The 20,162-nt window shown below is 38.5% G+C and overlaps 1 protein-coding gene and 1 long non-coding RNA gene across 3 annotated transcripts in view; both read left to right on the top strand.

The window, feature by feature from the left end:
* The window catches only part of Pld5 (phospholipase D family member 5), a 365,640-nt gene that overhangs the window by 24,010 nt on the left and 321,468 nt on the right, over positions 1–20,162 (top strand). The window lies entirely within an intron of this gene.
* Positions 2,956–18,501, top strand: LOC147823062 (uncharacterized). Its single transcript, XR_015444505.1, has 3 exons — positions 2,956–3,163; positions 6,668–7,201; positions 7,852–18,501. It is a non-coding gene; the product is annotated as an uncharacterized LOC147823062 (long non-coding RNA).

The following is a 20,162-nucleotide window of genomic DNA, read 5'->3' as shown; positions in this document are numbered from 1 at the left end:
CAAATCACCTACCTGCTTTTGACAGAACTCTCAGGACTGCAATGATTGGAGCAGTCCCTTTTGAGAGGTGCTTTAAGCTTAAGCATGCAGCTCCTTTGGTCTTTTTCTTTAAGTGAGCTGGACCCTCTTCTCTCATCATTAGGGTGTTAAACTCTGATTGTCTTAAATCTAGAAGGGCTAAAATATGTAAAAATTATTTTCTGCAGCTCTCTCTTATGAGAAAAGAAAGGACAAACGTATTTTTGTACTGTGAAAGTAATACAAACTAAAAAAACACTAAAGTTTATTAAGTCTTTCTCAATTCTGATACACTTAACCTTAACTAAGAGAATACTCGTGTCAGAATGTTTTAAATAGTAAGAAAACTTTTGAACTCATAAAAAATCTGTTGGACTGTTTAATTCCGAAGCTCTACAGTGCGGTCAAGGTCCCTGGGTTCTTTCTATCTTTCTGCTCTGCAACCTCAGCTTCTAGCTTCTGTCTCAGGTGACAAAATGGCATCGTCAGTTCTAGGCAAATTTTTTAAAAATTCAAGTGCTGGGACAGAGCACTTAACCTTATTTCCTTTCTTAAGAGTGGTGAAATATTTTCCAAAAGCTCCTTCCCATTGGCTTTAGCTCATGACTCACGGCCAGAGTTCCACAGGGCGGTTCCTAAAGCAGGTGCTGGCAAGGAAAATAGAAAACTTCCATCCTGAGGCCAAGGTGATCTGAACCACAGGGCTGCTTATAATTCACCAGAACTGGGAGCCCCTGATACAGGTGGCAGAGGGGAGTGGGATGGAGTGTTTGTTAGAAAGAATATCAGAACTGCAGCATAGCTCTTGGTCCTCCATCTTTATTGTCTTTTCCCCATCTTAAATTGGTTTCCAGAAGTCAGTGCACACACAGGCACACGTAGCAGATGCTTGCAAACACTCATGCATGCAACATGCACAAGCACCCAAGGATGTGCAGTGTGTATGATTTGATGATAATTTTCTTTTTTCTTTTTTTTTTTTGGTACTGGAGATCGAACTTGGGACCTTGCGCTTTTGAAGCAGGAGTCGGAACCACTGAGCTAAATCCCCGGCCCTTGATGATAATTTTCTTGGGACTTTTCTTACATAATAAAAAAGTAGAAGAAAGATTACCTTATATTTAAGCAGTTTTGTGTTTTGTTGTACTCTAATTATTTGAAAATTAGCAGTTTTAGTAACTGTCAACTAGAATAGGTATTTGATTATATAATCCTGTTCTGTTACTATTCTGCATAACCCAGAGTTTATTAAATATATGTGTTACACGAATTCCTTAAAAGAGGCAATGTGTTCTTGGTTCTGTTAGACCTGGGAAGTAATCAAGAGGATCAGTCCTGTATCACTCAGTTTTCTCCGCTGCTTCCTACATGGGGATCACCAGCATCATAAACCTAGAGGAAGGACGGGGTTTGAGGGGAAGATGATGAGTTATATTTTGAATGTGTTAAATTTGAGGTTATTGTGAAACATCAAGATAGAGACATCCAACAGAGAGCCAGATGTTTGTCTAAAGTTTAGGAAGACATAGTTAGGAGCAATCAGTATATGTTGTTGGCTACAATCAGGACAAAGATGAGATTAAAAACTGAACTTTGCCTCTTAGACTACTTCTGCATCCAGACTTCTGTTCTGACCCTCCTTTGCATGATGTCTTTAAAGTTACTATGTCTTAATTTCAGAGGGAGGAAGTGAAGATCTTAGGAAAATTAATGAGATTTTTAATGATAGTAATAATAATATTATTTCTGAAATGGTACAAAGGCGTGTGCATTGTAGGCAGATGTAATCCAGTGCAGCTACTTTGCTCTGTGTTCAGTTTTGAAGGTCTGAGATTTCTGAAAGCACTTGTGGTGAGTGAGTTTAAGAGGTACAGATATGTTGTAGTGTAATGTGGATCCCCTAATGAACAAGCAGTTTCTTCTTTAACTCTCTTCTGATCCTGCCTGTGTAGTGAAGGGGAAATCTCAGTTTAGTGCTAGTGAGTCTAACAACTATCTACCACTAACTTCCCCTTTAGAAGGATTGGAGGAGGGAAGGATGGGGGGAGAGAGGTATACTAGCCTTCGTGTATAGTACTGATACGAACATTCTTTTTCTTTTTTATATAAATATTCACTTGGACCTGTATGTCTGTGAGTTCTGTATCATGAATTCACCCAATTTTAAATCAAAACATTTATTTTAAAAATTGCATCAGTACTGAACATATTTTCTTGTTGTTGACCCCTAAACAACATAGTGTAACAAATCCTTACAGAGCATGCACATTGTGTGGTGTTGTAAGTAGTCTAGAGGTGGGTAGAGGGGAGGATGTGCATAGGTTAGATGCAAATATGTGCCATTCCATATAAGGGACTTGAGCATCTGTGGGCTTTGAAATTGGAGGGCATCCTGGAATGAATCTGCTGTGGATGATAAGGGATGACTGTACTTAAGTTTAAAAACAAAAAATGAATTTTTAAAATTAATAAATACTACTACTATATGTGATATGTGGATTTGGCTCCTAGTGGCTGTTCCTAACCTCCAGTCTTCCCTGTTTCGTCATGCAAAGGCTGACATTTAGTCATTATAAACATAGCTTCTTTATAAATATTTTTAATAACCTCTCTTGAATGGAGTCGGGCTTCGTCTTCATTGTTGATCCTCTGTCTGGCTAGCCTTAAGACTGACAACATCCCAGTCTACCCGTCCAGCTTTACCTGCTCCAGGGCCCCATATCCTTGCTCATTCCTCTCTTCCTTGCTTCCCTGACCACCTCACTACAGGAACTAGATCCCAAATTCCACCCACACTGTCCAAGTGAGGCTCCAGTGCCAAGACCTCGGACTGCCCCAGCCATCGCCACTTCCTTGCTTTTATGAATTTCTGTTGCATCTTGGACCATTTAGCATAGTTAAGCACTTAGTTGCATTCCCATTGTTTCAGGTATTTTTCTGAAGTCTGCTAAGCTGTAGGCTGTGAATATGGTATGGCAAATGTTATGCTATGTGCTGTGCAAGATTTGGTCATCAAAGATCGAGCGGCTTTGAAAACATTATCGTTGGAGCTCTGAGTGACAATTTGAGAAGTATGACTGCCTTGTTACCACCATGCTGTGAGGAAGCCCAAGCTGTATAGACAGGTCATATGGAAGAACTCCAGGTAACTGTTTCAGCTGGGCCCAGAGTTTGATCCTTCCAACCAAGGTTCTAGACAGGTGATGGAAAGCATCTAGATGATCCCTGTTTCTGTGTTCAGCCTTTTGAGTCTTCCCCAGTGGAGGCTCTGAACAAACTTAAGCAAAGGTAAACCTTTCCTACTATGTCCTGCCCAGGTCCCTGACCTGCGGAATCCATGCACATTATCAAGTGGTTCTTGCTTTATTTTACCGAGTTTTAGGATAAATTGTTTCACAGCTACAAGTAAATGGAATATTTTCTCTAAAAAGGGTTCTTCATAGTTAATCCCCAGTAAATCCATCTTATTGTTAGTCACAATTATACTAAAACAAACAAATGAACAAAAGACAAGGAAACAAAACAAAATATAAAATAAGGAAAGGAGACTATCTCAGAAGAAAAGAAGGGGAAAAGTGGCAGAAAGCAATGACCAAAGATATAGATAATATAGTACATATAGATATATAAATAGATATACATAAATATAGACATAGCTAATACTCAGATACACTATTAGCATTACTATTATTAGATTTTACTTACTAATTCTTTGTAACACTACATCTACTTACAGACTTTTGCTGCAATTCTTTCTGCTAAGTTTTGCTTGTCCATGGTACCTACCTACTACATATTAAAAGCTGAGAAAAAGAGACTGTGTTCAAACTTTTCTTTTAATATTTTTTTCTCAGATATTAATGAGCAATAACACATGGAAATGGCTAATTTATGATAACCAAAGAGTTGAAAATCACCAGATAATAAAACTTTTAATATTTTTAAAATAATAATACTAAATACTAAAGATGATGCAGAGAAATGGGCTCTTTCTCTTTTAGTGAAAGTATATTAGAAAATCCTTTGTTGAGTACTTTAACAATTTACATCAAAAGAGTAAACACTGTTTAAAACTGTCAAAAGAGTTAATACTCTTTGACCTGGGATTTTTTTCTTTAATGCATTTGTTTTAAGGAAGTTGTTGTCTATGCATAAAATTTTATTTGAGAATGTTTATTGCAATATTAACCCTTGTTCATTCATTCAATGAATATTTATTGGCCAGGCTGTATGCCAGGTTGTGTTCTTGACCGTAGAGATACTCTAATGGAGAAGCCAAAGTTAGTGGTTGTGTTGGGCTTCATTTCTGGTGGTATAATAAGCAATAAACCCATCCACTTATGGTTTAATTTTAAAGTTTTAAATGAAATGAAGGAAAGAAGGAGGGAACATTTTTTTGGAGAGGAAATTATTTTAGAGACAGCAGAAAAAGCTTCTCTAAGAAAATACCACTAAACAAGTATTAATTTTAATAGAAAAAAAGAGAGAACAGGAAACAACACTGAAATATCCCAAAATAGTGATTGTTGAATAGATTCTGGTTCATACAAACAAGGAAATATTATACAGCAATTGAAATGTTAATGATGTACATACAAATTTTTTCATGAAATTAAAGTAGGAAAGAAGATTAAAATATACTATATTTGGATGTTTTCTATAGCCTTTACATTTATAATATGATTAGATACTATAAAGATAAAATGAAAGATTGGAGACATATACTCCCAAATATTAACAGTGGTTATTTCTGAGTGGTAGGATTAGGAATATTTTTAATCTTTACTTGCTTATCTGTATTTCCTAAAAGCTTGGTAGTCAGCATGTATTGCTTCATAAAAAGAAATTTAAAAATTTAAATCAAGATGTTCATTCAAACTACTTGCCCTCTGCTTCTACTGTATTCCTTTACTATTTCCCAAGAATGCTCAGTGAGAGCAGTCATCTCCTTCTGAATTATTTACTTTCTTTTCCAATATTAGTATAGTACCTGGTACATAGTATAACCTTAATGAATAAATCCATGACAGGAAAGAAAGCAGATTTATTAGGCACTCTTACATATCAAGTTCACTGTTATATACTTTAAATATGCTATACCAATTAATTTCTGCTGCAACAGTATGAGAGAAGGATGAAAACTTCTTCATGACTAGGAAACAGGTTTATAGAAGATAAACAGTTTGCTTAAATATTGAAATAGGGGAATGGTTATTTTTGCCCAGTTACAGTGAACAGCTAAAATCTATTGGATGCCTAAGTCTCCATTTTATTGCCTCTTGTATCCTATGACCTTTTTGTGCTCCCGTTACATGGACAGGCGTGCACACACGTACACACACACACACAAACACACACACACGCATGCATTGTGACTCATGAAGAAAATATAGAGGAAAAGAAAAAGAAAAAATCTTTTTAGAAAGGTGCTTTACATTTGAAAATTATTTTCTCCTTCATTAGTAAAAATGTAAGTATTGTTAGCTTTCTGTTATTGTAACAAAACAATTGAGATAAACTAAAAGGAAGACATATTTAGGCTTACGCTTTCAGGGCCATCAGTCCATGGATGTTTAGCCCTGTGCTTTGTGCCTATGGTGACACAGTATATCATGGTGGGAGCTTATGGCAGAGGATGCCAGTTCACCTCCTGGCAGCCAGGAAAAAGACAAGTCAGGGGGAAACACCAGTGTCCCAATATTTCCTTCAAGGGCACACCTTAGTGACTTGAAGACCCACTAGGTCCCACCTCTTAAATGTTCCATTACCTTCCAGTAGTGCCACAGTCTGGGGACCAAGCCTTCAACACATGGGCCTTTGGGGGACATTTTAGATAAAAACCATGGTGATAAGCAAGAAAGAATGAGGTCTAATTGGACCTTGGCTATAGCAAAATATTAAGATATTAATATTTTTTAAAATACAGCAACAATATTTTTAAAAATTTACCAACTGTTTAATAAGACTATCTGCCTAAATTGAAGGAACATCAGATTTTGTGAGATTAACAGGCCTTGGCTTACCTCTAGCCATTTCCTCATCTGTGATATCTTTGTGCACTAGTTATAATTTTTACTGCATGTAATAGAGCTTCTGAAATAGAACTGGTAGTTTGTTTCCCTTTTACATGAAAATTCAGATATATAGACAGCTCATGGGTTTATGTGAAGTCCCTGTCACCTGGGATCCCTTCAGTTGTCACTCTGGCCTCTGTAATGCATGGTTCTCTTGCTCAGAGACCAGTTTACTTTCTCACCTTCAGGATGGAGGAAGGGTGAGAAGGGGCATCTCCTTCCTTTAGAACATATCATAGAAATTACACCATCACAGCCACCCATCCTGTTGTCTAAAACCGAACATACTGTACCTAGCTGCAAGGGAGGCTGACACACCAGACCTTGTTCTGGGCAGCCATGTGACCAGCCAGCATCCACAGATGTTCTGAGAGAGCAGATATTGACGAACTCTTAGAAATCTATGTCACATTCTCTTACAGACTGAAATAGAACTTTTTAATTCCTTAGCTATCTCCAAGAACACTAGTTTTATAAATTAGTTTGGTATATGTGTGTGTTGTGTATATGCGGGGCAGGGGGGGATAAAAGAATTATAAATGATAATGTTAATTTTAAAATTGTCATTCACTCAGTTTTCTCATAGAAACAATCTCCCAAAGTCTGATGAAGTAAAAAGATTGTGAATCCATCCAGAAATGCTTTTTTAAAAACAGCCAGTAAGAACATAATCGAGTGATGTTTGATAAGACTGCAGTAGAAGCTATTAAATCCTTACCTTATATGACATTAAATAGCAGAAACCTCCATTAAAAAAATTACTGAAAAGGATGTCAATCTGTGCCTACTGAAGTTTAAACTGGCTTTTTAAAGAGTAATTGTATGGAGTATTTTCTTCAAAGCTGCCTTCCATCTAAGGAGAGCAAAACTTCAAGCAACACAGCCTTCCTTCACCCTGGCTTTATCTACCTTACATAGTTTAAAAGAGAATTAAACTTATTTTAGTTCTCTGATTATTTTTTTCCGTTCCAAGAATTTTTTGGTAGAGATGTGTAATTCAGTGTTGTGAGATATTACTGGTCTGAGAAGTGTCCCTGGTTGTACAGCAGAGACACTGAAGAAAAATGCTTTCCTTGTCAAAACCACAGAAACTAAAGGAATATCTGAATGTAAGTGCTGGCAGTAATTTCTTCTTTACTTATATTAGTTTGATGCCAAAAATTAATGAGAGCATTATGGTTATACAGTTGAGCATAAAACATGACAAAATGTGGAAGGTTAGGACCTAATGCTAACTCTTCTAGATTTTATAATACATTAAGTTATCTTAGGGGTCTGGTTATAAATGGCATATTTGGTGCCTTGGTAGCTTCTAACATTTGAATAAATAATCAAAAACACTGCTGCTTTAAGTCAGCATTCACTAAGCCACAAGAAGACTAAGTGCAGATGAGGCTGGGTTGGATTTTTAACCAGTGATTGTTAGGATTGCAAATCAAACTAATCCAATTTAACCTCCAGATCTTTTCTTGTTCACATCTTCCTTTTTTTCCATTTTTATTCTTCACCCACTTATTCATTCAGCAATTTTCCTTGAACGCTAATATGTCTGTAACAAAATTATGTTAAAGATATTCTAAAGTAGAAGTAACAGCTGAGTAATACTGAACATTATATTTCCCTTCTAATTTTAGAAGGGTTGCTATGTCTTTGCTTATGTTTCTCCCTGGGATACTGTTTGTATCCTGGGTTTTCTTGGCTATTTTCATTTATGGATTTGTTTGGAATTCAATTCTGGAACTTTTTTTTTTCTTCTTAGAAAAGAAAAAAAAAAAATCAATGAACTCCCTGATGGAAGAAGTGGACTCCGTACAGTATAGCTGACAGCCCTCAGCTAGCCTGTGGGTGCACCATGTGGTGAAGAAGCATTTGTTGAACATCTGCAAGCTTCACAGCCAGGGCTAATGGGGGAGACTTAAGAGGGGCTCAGAGATTTGGTAAGATAGAGATTCAGTTCCTGCTTCTAGAGGCGAGAGATAAAATTCAGTTCTTATCATTTTCTGCTAAGTCTGTCCTTCGGTGGAGGCAGAAGTGTCTGTTTGACTTGGCTAAGAACATGTTCGTAAGTGTGAACATTTCTTAAATTAGTTGGAATTGTTGCACAAATTTCTCCTGTCTCTTAGGAATGGGGTTACTTGATAATACAGGCTCCCGTTTTCGAAGTGAAGGGTCTTGGGAAACCACTGCGTGACACGATTCAGGGAGAGAAGACTGACAGAGGACACAGCCAACTCAAGGATGCAGCAGTGTGGCAAGGACTGGCCACCAAGAGGCACCAAGAGGAGGCCCTTCATCCTCCAGCTGTTCTTACTTCAGCCTTGGCAGAGTTGTAAAATAAGTCACAGCTCAGCGGGAGTTAATATAAACCACAGTAAAAGATTGAAGTAATAAAAACAGGCAAGTCAGGAAAACTTGGATATATTTACCAACAAAAGCAAAAAAAAAAAAAGAAAATTTATGATTGTATTAACTGATTTTCAGATACAGATTGTCCTTGACTTGTGGTAAGGTTACATCCTGATCAGCTTATCCTAAATTGAAAATACAGGAAGTTGGAAATGTATTTCCTGGCCCTGTCCTCTGGACATCCTAGCTTAGCTCCATAACCTGTGGGAGGAGGCCAGTTCTTTCCCCCTCATGACCATGTTGCTGACTGGGAGCTGTGGTTGCTACTAATGCTGAGCTTCACAAAAGAGGATTGTACCATGTATCACTAGTATGAGGAAAGATCAGAATTCAGAATTTGAAGTATGGTTTCTGCTGAACCTGTATCACTTTTGCACTGTCATAAAACCAAGACATTGTTCGAAACCATCATAAGTCAGAAACCATCTGTAGTCCCATAAAAGGAAGATTTGCAGAAAGAAATGGAGACGATGAGACTTGGAGATTATGTAAGAAGTCTCATGTTGAAATAATTGGTGATGATCAGGTGATGCTCTTTTTCTGTTACTTAGATTCCCTGGATAAGAGAGTCAGAAGTGAGTTTGGGGCAGTTTATGGCCATTTAGGGACATGAAGTAAACCTTGGCTGGGGTTTGAGGTCATAGGCAGCAAGTAATTCCAGACAACAGCCATTTCTGTTATGTAAAGCCTGATGCAGAGCAGCCCTGCTGGCCGGAGATGTGCTGTGCAAAGGTTCACGGTGTACACGGTAAATAAACAGTAATCCCTGTGATAGGGACAGATGCAGGCAGAAGCAATGGGAAACCTGTGTCCACAGGACCTGGGGTGAAGCTTCTGCTTCAGTCTGTTAGCTGCAAGTTAAGGGTGCAGACCTGCGTGTGGCAGGCAGTTCGTGTAGCTCTGTGGAGCATTTAAATAGGGGCTGTCACACGCCTAAGTGTGTCAGATGTACAGAAGAGGGCTCTGTAGGGCACACGGTAGAAATAGCATCTTGCATAATCTGTGGAAAGGGTGTGCGAGTGTCATTTGTCCCAAATTGGGAAGGAAGAAAAGTCAGGAAGGGCACCTAACCTTAGAATCCAGCGGGAAAAAATAGGAGGTGCATGGATACAAAGGCAGATGTACTTATTAGAGGTGATGAAGGATAAAAGGGGAGTTTTCTAAAGTGCTTGGGTTCACTCTTAAGGATCGCATTGTAAGTTTAAAAAAATTCATTGCTTAGTTCCTTTTTGGCAGGGCTTAGCTATGAGAAAAGACTTCACAGGTAGGAATGCTAAGAAGGAAGCTGTAGGGGGTATGATTTTGAATACTTTGGATTACTGGGCTCCTCTCCACTGGAGCACAGCTCCTTGGTCTGGCACCTTGGGGAAGGTGCCCTGCCTGGCACTGCAAGCACAGCTTCCTTCTCCCTGCCCCTAAAGGAGGCTGAGCAGGAGTGGTCTGTAATTGGCAGATGCCACAGGCTTCTGAGGGGTGGACCGATGAGGCAGAGCTCTGGGTCCCACAGGGCCCGTCCTGGCTGATACCTGGATCCGCCTTGCCAGAGAGGTGGCCTCTCTCCCCAGCCACCTTGGAGGGACATGTGGCAGCCTCCAGCTTTGGAGGTGGAGAAGGGAGTGTGATTGCTCCTGCCTGGCCAAGGTATCTCATTTGTTCTGGGCTTCCCATTCCCTGATCTGAAAATTTCCCTCTGATGCTTAAAACTGACACATTGAGAAGCACAATCCCATACCCACCTGTCCTCCTTCTGCCCTGAGCCTTGATGCTTGGCCTGAGCTAGGATTTGCTGTGTACCTACCCTCTGTATTTGTGACACTAGATAAGAACTTTAGGAGGAGAGAGGGTCAACCTTCATTCCTGAGGGTTTTCTCAACTTTTCTTTTTCCCTCCTCAGGTCCATAGGTTGCTTTTCTCATTTCAAGAAGTCAGTGGGGTGTGACTAGGGTCACTGTGTGTATGATAATAATGGTAACTGGCCAAGTAAGACATTTTGAATACATTGCAGGAAAATTGCTACCTCTTAAGGTAACATTGATGTACCCTAAGGTAGTGTGTTTGTCAGCTTTCCATTGTTGTAACATGCCAAAAATAAATTAAATTAAAAGAAAAAAGGTTTATGGTGGCTCACAGTTTTAGAGGTTGCAGTTCATGGTCACTCAGCCCTGCTACTCTGGGCTTGTGGTGGCATGGTGTGTCATGGTGTCTGCAAAGCAAGGGAGAGAAATGGAAAAGGATGGGGTTCCAGTATCCCCTCAGGGCACCCTCCAGCGACCTAACTTCTTTCCAGTAGGTGTCGCCTTCCAAAGGCTTCACAAGCCTTTAGCATGTGAGCCCTTGGGGGAGCATCCAAGATCCAAACTGTAGCAGATAGTGGAAACTGAAATATTTCTAACTTCTTTTCTTCTAGTGAGCCTTAGCTAGAAATGTGTATTTCCAGGTTTGTAAACTAGAAAGTGTCCATACCAGACACTGGATCCAGTGGTGCCTTGGTCTTGGACTTCTTTGCCTGCAGAACTGTGAATAAAAAGTGTTTGTTATTAAAGCTACCCAGTCTATAGTCATCTGCTTTAGCAACCTGAGGTATATGGTAAACATGTGGTTTGCTTTGCAAATCCATCAGAACATGGTGTTGTTATACTTTGTGGTCCTATACTGTGCAATACCATAGCAACAAAACATTGTGTACATTATCACTATATTGTACTATGCTTTTACACTGAGGGCTGAGGAGAGACAGGGCATCAGAGGAGAGTGAGGTGTGTTCATGGAGCTCTCAGCTGTATGCATGAGCAGTAGACAGCCTCACAAGAGACTGTTTGGTGCATTGAAAATCTGTAGACTATGAAGATAGTAAGAAATAAGTAAACATGTTGAGCTTGATAAGATGATAGTGATTAGCAAAGAAATAGGTTGTGAATTTCAAACCTGTGATAAGTATCTAGAACTCTTGAGCACCTAGGTCAATAATATTTAATAATTTCAGATCTATAAAAATTAAGGTAGAAAGTAAAGACACAAATGAGCCAAGTTTTAAGAATGTGGGTGGAAACTTACTCCCACAGTTTCATGGAGTCAAAGTCCCATTGACATCAAGGGGGAGCATTGGATGGAGGTTAATGGGGTCAAATGATGGCCTCAAGTTCATTGTCAAAATTGAGAGCACAGTGCCACGGAATGAGGATGAATAAAACCCTGAAGTTAGTTTCTGGAATAAGAATAAGGCAACATGCAGTTGAGAAGTAAGAGTAGAGAAGGTTGAGAACAAAATAAAGCAACAAAATGTCTGGAAAATTTCTTGGTGGAACAGAGCCCAATTCATGGAATATCTTAAATATCTGAAGTACTTAGATATAGTATATGACTACTGCTTTTTATTGTTTCACCATTTTATAGAGTTGAATTTTGTGTCTAATGGAGCTGGACTATATCCAGTGTATTTGCCTTGTGAAAATTTGACCATCTTTGATGCTTTCTTTCTTTTTTTTTTTTTTGGTACTGGGGATCGAACTTGGGTCCTTGCGCTTGCCCGGCAGGTGGCGAAACCACTGGGCTAAATCCCCGGCCCTTTGATGCTTTCTTAAGCAGCTCTGTGTGTACATGCAGAACCATTTCTGTGTGTATCTATGTATACTTCTCTGTGTACCTCTGACTATCATCTTTCATCTGTCTGCCTATAAATAGTATAGAAGAGAGGAGAAAATTTCAATTTCCCTTGTAGATTTATAATTGACAATTTAGGAAAGTGTTTTAAAAAAATAATGATCTAAAAACAGAGTGAGTATGGATTTCAAAGTACTAATAGAGAAAACGATGGTCTGTATGTAAGCATACTGAACTAAGATACAAAAATAAAAGAATATTAAAGGCAGGGAAGATGGCAAGAAGCTGTAAACATGTTAGATTAGCAGTGGGAATTAGGAATATAACTTAGATCAGTTGAACCTGAGAAATCTCCTAGTCAAGGGCAATGTGATAAATGAAGGGAAGACTATCATGGCCCAAAGGTATATGTAGGGACAAAATCAGTCTGGTGGGCATGCAGTTCTTGCTCAGCTCTGCTATTTAAGATGTCTTCAATAAGGAGGCAATCTGAGCATCTTGTGGGACATCTTGATAGAAATGCAGGACCTAAGCTGCCTTCTCCCACTTGACTGAATCAGGATCTGCTGGCACCAAGATCACCAGGTGATTTGAGGGAACGTTACAAGTGGAGAAGCACTGTTCTTAGGATGCTGAATAGCAGTAGGTTTGCTGGGCATAGTTTTTGGAGGATATTGAAATCCTCAAAATTAAAGAGGAGATGAGCAGTGAGAAAATTCCATAAAGCGGATATGGGTTCATTACAAAGGGTTGCTGAGAACTGAGGCTTTGCCATTGTTCCCAGTATTGAGTGTTTTAGAAATAACGTTTGTACAATAAACCAGTAATGAAGCCAGACTATCAGTTAAAGAGAAGAATATTGTACAGCTCTTTGTTAAGAAAAATGAACAAAACTGAAGAGGGCCAGGTGTAGTTAGTAATCTTATGCCCAAGTTATGGTTTTAAAGTTTTGTTTTTAAAAAAGCTAAAGGAAAATCTTTATGTACATACATAATTGCAACACAAGAAAGAATGATGCTTGGTTTATTTTAGAACACTTTAGCCAAGCAGGATCTCTAAGGAGCCATGAAACAGCTTGCTGAGTTTGAATTTCTGAGTTCATTACAAATGAATATGTAAAGCCTCGAGGTAAGAGGTGGACTTCTTGGAACAGATGGTGCAGAATCACCAACTGAGACCATTTCAGAAGTCATGGTTCCCACATCACTGCTTCATCTCATGGTGGTGCTGGAACTCCAGACTTCACAATTCCTGTGCAAAGGAAGCTGCAGGCAGAATTTTTCGCAGAATGGACGGCAGCCACTCTGTTCTGGTGCATCCCTTCCAAAACTTCTCAGCCGGAAGTCCCCCCACTGCTGCTGCCCTGAAAGATCCACTTAAGGGAAACCTTTGTTGCTCCTTTGGTCAGAAATCAAGTGACAGAGAAGCCTCATCTTTTCCATTTCGCAACCTGAATGTTCAGTGTTAAGCCCATTTCTGCAGATTTACCAGTACCTCCTTCCGCACACGCTTTTGCGGAACTTACTCCTTCTCTGCTATCTTTTGTGAAGTCCTGTGTGACTCCCCCTTCTGGACAAAGTGGCTCAATGACTTCTCTTTCCTGCTCGCCCTTTCGTTTCATCTTAACAATGGTATGGTTATTGCTTTTTCGATAACGATATTTTTACTGAATACACCTTCAGTATCAAAGGATGGAAATAACAGAAAAGTCTTCAAGAGAAAAGAGCAATGATCTATAATTTACTTCCTAAAGTAATTATTACTAATATTTCATTGTAATGTATTTAGTCCTCTCTCTGCCTCTCTCTTTTTCTCTTCCTTTTCACTGTCTGGCTAGAACTTCTGTTTTTCCCACTCTGGTTGTTGAAATATCAAATATGTCACAGTATATGATCTACATTCAACAAAACACATCCATTTCTAGTGTACAGTTAGGTGAGTTCTGACAGACATGATGCCCATGTGACCAACACCTTGATCAAGGTGGACAACGTCTCCCTCATCCCTAAAACTCATGGGTGATGGGAATCCCTTACCCTCCCCAGCTCCTGCCCCACTCCTCTGGCTCCTCCCACCGGAGACCAGTTTGCCTGCTTTAGGATTTGGGGAAATGGAACACTACAGCATGCACTCTTTTGTGCCTGGGTTCTTTCACTCAGCGTAATATTTTTAAAATACATCATATTTTTGCAGATGTCAACAGTTCATTCCTTTGTTTCTAAAGGAGTTTCGCTTTCACAAATATTTGATTGCTTTCATATTCTAATTCCTATTAGAATTCATTTTGAAATTTTTATCATCAGTGGTATTTTTAAATTTCTTTTTTTTTTTTCCTCCTTCAGTGCTGGGGATTGAAACCAGGGCCCCACACCGCTAGGCAAGTGCTCTACTACTGAGCTATACTCCCAGCCCAATGGACTTATTTTCTAAGCCAGTTTGAGGTTCACAGAAGAATTGAGCAGAAAGTACAGAAAGTTCCCAAATGCTCCCTCCTCTTCCAACAGTTTCCCCTATTCTTGCTTCAGTGTGTTACATTTGTTATCCTTGATGAACCAATTTTGATAGTGTTGTTAGCTAACTTTACACTTTACTTAAGGTTTACTCACTGTTCTGACATTCTGTAGGTTTTGACAAATTTATGATGGCATACAGTCATCATTATAGTGTCATACACAATAGTTTTACTCCCCTAAATACCTCCCTGGTTTCTCTCACTCCTTCCCCTTCCCTGAGCCTTTGCAAGCAGTGATTGATCTTTGTACTGTCTCCTTAGTTTCACCTTTTCTGGAAATGTCATATGGTTGGAATCATTTAGTAAGTACCACCCCTTTTGGACTGGCTTCTTTGCTTTACCAATATGTATTTAAGGAGCTTCCGTGTCTTTTTGTGGGATGATAACTTACTTCATTTTAGCACTGAATAATGGTGAGTTTTATAAGAAACTGCCAGTCTTCCAAAGTGGCTGTACCATTTTGCAGTTCTACCAATAATAAATAAGAGTTCCTGTTGTTGTACATCCTAGTGAGTATTTGGTATTGGCAGTGCTTTGGATTTTAGTCACTCTAATAGGTGTCTGGTGCCATCTCACTGTTGTTTTAATTAGCAATTCCCTGAAGACATATCACAAAGAGCATCTTTTCATATGGTTATTTTCCATCTGTATATCTTCTTTAATAATGTGTCTGTTCAGATCTTTTGCCTATTTTTTAACCTGGTTTGTTATTTCTTATGGTTGCATTGTAAGAGTTTTTCATGTATTTTGAGTATTAGTCCTTCATCAGTTACATTTTGCAAAGATTTTTTTTCCCCATCTGCGGCTCGTGTTTGCATTCTCTTGATAGTATCTTTCATGGAACAGAAGATTTTAGCTTTAATGAAGTCTATCTTGCCAATTACTTCTTTCTTGCCAAACCACGGGCACCTCAGTTATCTTCTAGGAGTTTTATAGATTTTGTTTTACATTTAGACCTATGATCCATTTTTAGTTAATTTTTATGAAAGGTAGAAGATCTGGTCTAAATTCCTATTTTTGTTTTGGGAGTATTTTATTTTGTGTGTATGGCATTTACTCCTTTTTTGGCCAATAAGTATTACCAAATAACATTTTCTGGTATTAATATTGCTACATTTTGCTTACTATTTGTCTGTTGGTAGTCGTTCTCATTTTTTGTCTGTTATTAATAAATGCTAATAAATCCTTATGCCAGTACCGGCTTGCTTACTGTGGACATTCCTATAGAAGTCTTTATATGGACATGTTATTGAAGTTGAAAACCTAGGATTAGAGTAACCTACTAAGTGTACTTTTATTTTATTAAAAAACACAAAACATCTGCCAAACTATTATTGGCAGTTGTATTATTTTAAGCCTTCCACTATCTGTGTAGGAGAATATTATTTTCTCCATATCCATGCCAATACTTAGTACATTAAACCATCATTACTTTTAGACATTCTAATGTGTGTAGTTGCAGTTTATTGTGGTTTTAATTTGCATTTGCCATATAGCTAATGACATTGAACATCACCAGTGCTTATGGACTGTTCAGATACCTATTTTTGCAAAGTATCTGTTCAGATTTTTCTGCACATTTTTATAGATTGCTTGCTTTTTTCATTAGCTTTAAGAGATCTTTATATTTGCATATACATTTTTTGTCAGCTATAGGTTGTGTGAATATTTTCTCCAGCTCTGTGATTTGCATATTCATTTTCTTAATGTTGCTTGTAAGGCAGAAATTTTCCATTTTGATAACATCCATTTTGTTTCAGTTAGGATAGTGGTGTTTGGGTCTTACTATTTTCGCTTAATGTTGCACAGATTATCTTCATTATTTTCTTCTTGGAGGTAATATTAGCGCTTAGAGGGTTTAGAGCTGTAATTTGTTTTGAGTTATCTTGACTATGGCGTAAGATAGGGGTCGAAGATCATTTCTTTTATCAATACTGCTGTCCACTTATTCCAGCACTATTTTTTGAAAGGGCTAACTACATACTGTTAAATTTTCTTGGCTCTGTTATAAGAAAATAAATTCACCATGTTTGTGTTGGTCTGTTTCTCAACTCTGTTCTGGTCCATTGATCTGTCGGCTATCTTTATGCCAATACTGCACTATCTTCATTACTTCTATGTTTTAGTAAGTCTTGAAATCAGATTATGTAAGCTTTTTATCCATGTTCCTTACCTTCAGAGTTGTTTCGGCTATTCTAGGTTATTTTCATTTTATATGTACTGCTGGGTTTTGAATAGGATTGTGTTAAATCTGTGAGACAATATTGGGAGAATCCATATCTTAACAGTTTCCACTTCTCAATCTATGAACATAGTATATTCCTCCATTTATTTAATTTCTTTCATATCTTTAATTTATTTCAGCAGTGTTCTTTGATTTACACTGAAAAAGTCTTGGTAAGTTTATCCTAAATGGTGTGTTTCAGTGGTCCTATCAGTTGTTTTATTTGCGTTTGTCAGATGTTCATTGCTTGCGTATATAGAAACACAGTTCATTTTTGTATGCTAATCTGTAGTTCATGACTTTGCGAAATTTACTAAATAGTTCTAGTGGCTTTTTGGTAGATTCCTCATGATTTTTCTGTAGACATTGTTATGGTTTAGATCAAGAATGACCTCCATAGGCCTCATGCACTCATAGGTGAGGTCTGGTTGGAAGGGACAGGTCACTAGGAGTGTGACCTGGAATGTTCTATCTCTCCTCTGCTGCTCTCTTCTCTGCTTCCAGGTCACCATGATGTGGCAGCTTTCCCTGCCCAGCCCTTCCATCATTCCGCTTCCATTCTTAAGTTCGCCTACCATAGACCGAAACTTATAAAACTGCGAGCCAACATAAACCTCTCCTCCTTTAATTTGGGGGGGTGCCAGATATTATGTCTTAGCAATGAGAAAGTAACTAAGACAGTAATGTCAACTGTGATTAGACAGTTTTGCTGCTTCCACAACATGGTGAATGTTTAAATACAAAAGTACAGAAATTATTATGGTAAAAAACACATTGCCATTAATCCCCTCATAATATTCTCCCTCACATCGAACATACTTATCCTATCATTCCCATTGCTTCTTGGCCTTTTGGCTAAGATCAAGTGTATCTTATCATTCCTACCGCTTTCTGAAGCAGTTGTGGAAGTCCTCTTTTCATGAGTGTCTTAGAAAGTTGTGATTAAAAAAAAATACAGGCAATGCTATTACTTGATGCCATGCCACAGAAAGGCGGGCTCATAAAAACATGACACTGTTCTGTTCCTCAAACAAAGATCTGCTATCTAGAATCTATAAAGAACTTTAAAAGAATCAGACCTCCCAAATTTAAAGACCCAATCCAAAAATGACCATCTGAAATGAACAGACATTTCTCGGACAAAGAAGTAGAGATAGCAAATAGACATATGAAAAAATGTTCAACATCATTGGTCATTTGAGAGATGCAAATCAAAACAGCTGAGATTCCACCTCACCCCAGAAAGAATGGCTGCTATCATGAAATCAACCAATAACAAATGCTGGAGGGGCTCTGGGGAAAGAGGAACACTGCCCCACTGTTGGTAGGAGTGCAGACTGGTGCAACCACTGTGGAAATCAGTATGGAGATTCCTCAAACAACTAGGATTAGAGGTCCCATTGGACCCAGCTGTTCCCCTGCTGGGTATCTTCCCAAAAGAATTAAAAGAATCGTACCACAGGCATATATGTGCACCCGTGTTTAGTTTGTAATAGCCAAAACTTGGAAACAGCCCAATTGCCCATCAACTGGAGACTGGATAAAGAAAATGTATAATCGATAATGTGAAATAGGAAGAAAAGGTCCAAAGGGAAAGGGAAAGTGGGAGGCATAAGGGAAAGGAATAAATATGAGAAAAGGAAAAAAAATGGAAACAAACTTTTTGTAAATTGGGAGGGGTGGAGGGGTTGAGGGGGGAGGGCAGGGGAATGGGGAAAAAATAAGAACCAAAATATATCATGTAAAGGTACAGATTCCCAGTGATGAATGTCATTGTATTGTATACCTAAAATGTACTGATAAACTTAATAAAAAACAAAATATGACACTGTATTCTCATCCACTATTCACCTCCTGTGGCACCACACAACCTCTGGCCCTTCCTCAAAGTCCAAATGACCATGACAAGTAAATGTTTTTAATTGATTCATGACACTGAGGCAGACCCAACAGCACAGCAAAAGACACTGGTGAGAAAGAACTTCCAGAACCTCTTCAGAAATGGCAAGAACCGTAGGACAAGTGTGTTTGAAGTGAGGGGTGTGTTTGAGGGGAGTTAAAGGCAATGTGTCTCTCAATAATTTAAAACAATTTCAGCATTCACTGTATTTTTTGAGCACATCTCCTATGTCTAACCAGTACTGTGCCATTGCGTTTCTTGCCTCCTTTGCTGTGCTGCCTGTGGTCCAGTGTCTGAAAATAAATCTTCTATAATTTGCTCAGTTTCCTGAGGAAATATAATGGGAGGTCTAATCTGCTACAATAATTCATCAGAGCCAGAAGATGGACTGAGTTATCTTATTCCAAGTATCTTATTTTATTTTCTATGCTATTTTTTCATTAAACATTGTCATTAGCATTTCCTTATGTCATTAACAAAGCTTCTACTTAATGGCTATCTGATACTCTACCTTATGAATCTTTTGTAATTTATTCAATTACTGTTTCATTGTGAAACCATTAGGTTACTCTTATTTAAATATTTCTTTTTTTTTTTTTGGTATGGAGGATCGAACTCGGGACCTTGCGCTTGCAAGGCAGGCGCTGGAACCACTGAGCTAAATCCCCAGCCCTATTTAAATATTTCTATCAAATATTTTTACATCGATTTTTGCATTTCTTATACTTGTACTTATTTGTGGTATAGTAATACTCTCACTGCATTATACAGTTTTTTTCATGAACTTCTGTCTGAGAAGAACAATGGATTACAAGTCTTTACACTGCTCCTTACCTAGTACTCCATGGAACATAATAAAAACTAAGTTTCCAGGAAATAGGTGGGACTTAATGCTCCTTGAGAACTGATAGTGCTGAAGAAATCTTTTCATTTCTGTAAGCTTAGACCTTTTCAAGAAATGTAACTGTGTTAGTCAGCTTTTTATTACTCTTAACAAATAACCTGAGATAATCAACTTATAAAAAGAAAAGATTGATTTTGGCTCATCTGGAAGTTTCAGTTCATGATTTATTGGCCTCGTTGCTTTGGGGCCTGAGGTGAGGCAGTGCATCATGGCAGGAGTAGGTGGCAGAGCAAAACTAACTCACCTCATGGCCAGAAAATGAAAGAGCGAAAGAGTAAAGGTGCAGAGTCCCATAGTCCCCTCAAGGGTGTGCCCCCAATAACCTAAAGAGCTCCGGCTAGGCCCCATCTCTTAAAGGTTCCACCATCTCCCCCCATAGCGCCAAACTGGGTGCAAGCCTTTAACACGGCTTTTAGGAACATTTCATATCCAAGCTATAGCACCTACTGTCTAAGAGAAGTTAGATTTCAGCACCACTCTATGGTAGAAGCGATCGTGTGTGCTGAGACACAGAGAAGTAGGAA

Source organism: Heterocephalus glaber, unplaced genomic scaffold (genome assembly GCF_053883595.1).
Source record: "Heterocephalus glaber isolate CG9 unplaced genomic scaffold, H.glaber_assembly_v1.0 deba00001600, whole genome shotgun sequence".
NCBI classification, from domain to species: domain Eukaryota; kingdom Metazoa; phylum Chordata; class Mammalia; order Rodentia; family Bathyergidae; genus Heterocephalus; species Heterocephalus glaber.
Note: the sequence above shows the minus strand (reverse complement) of the source record. Positions and strands in the feature narration are given on the sequence as shown.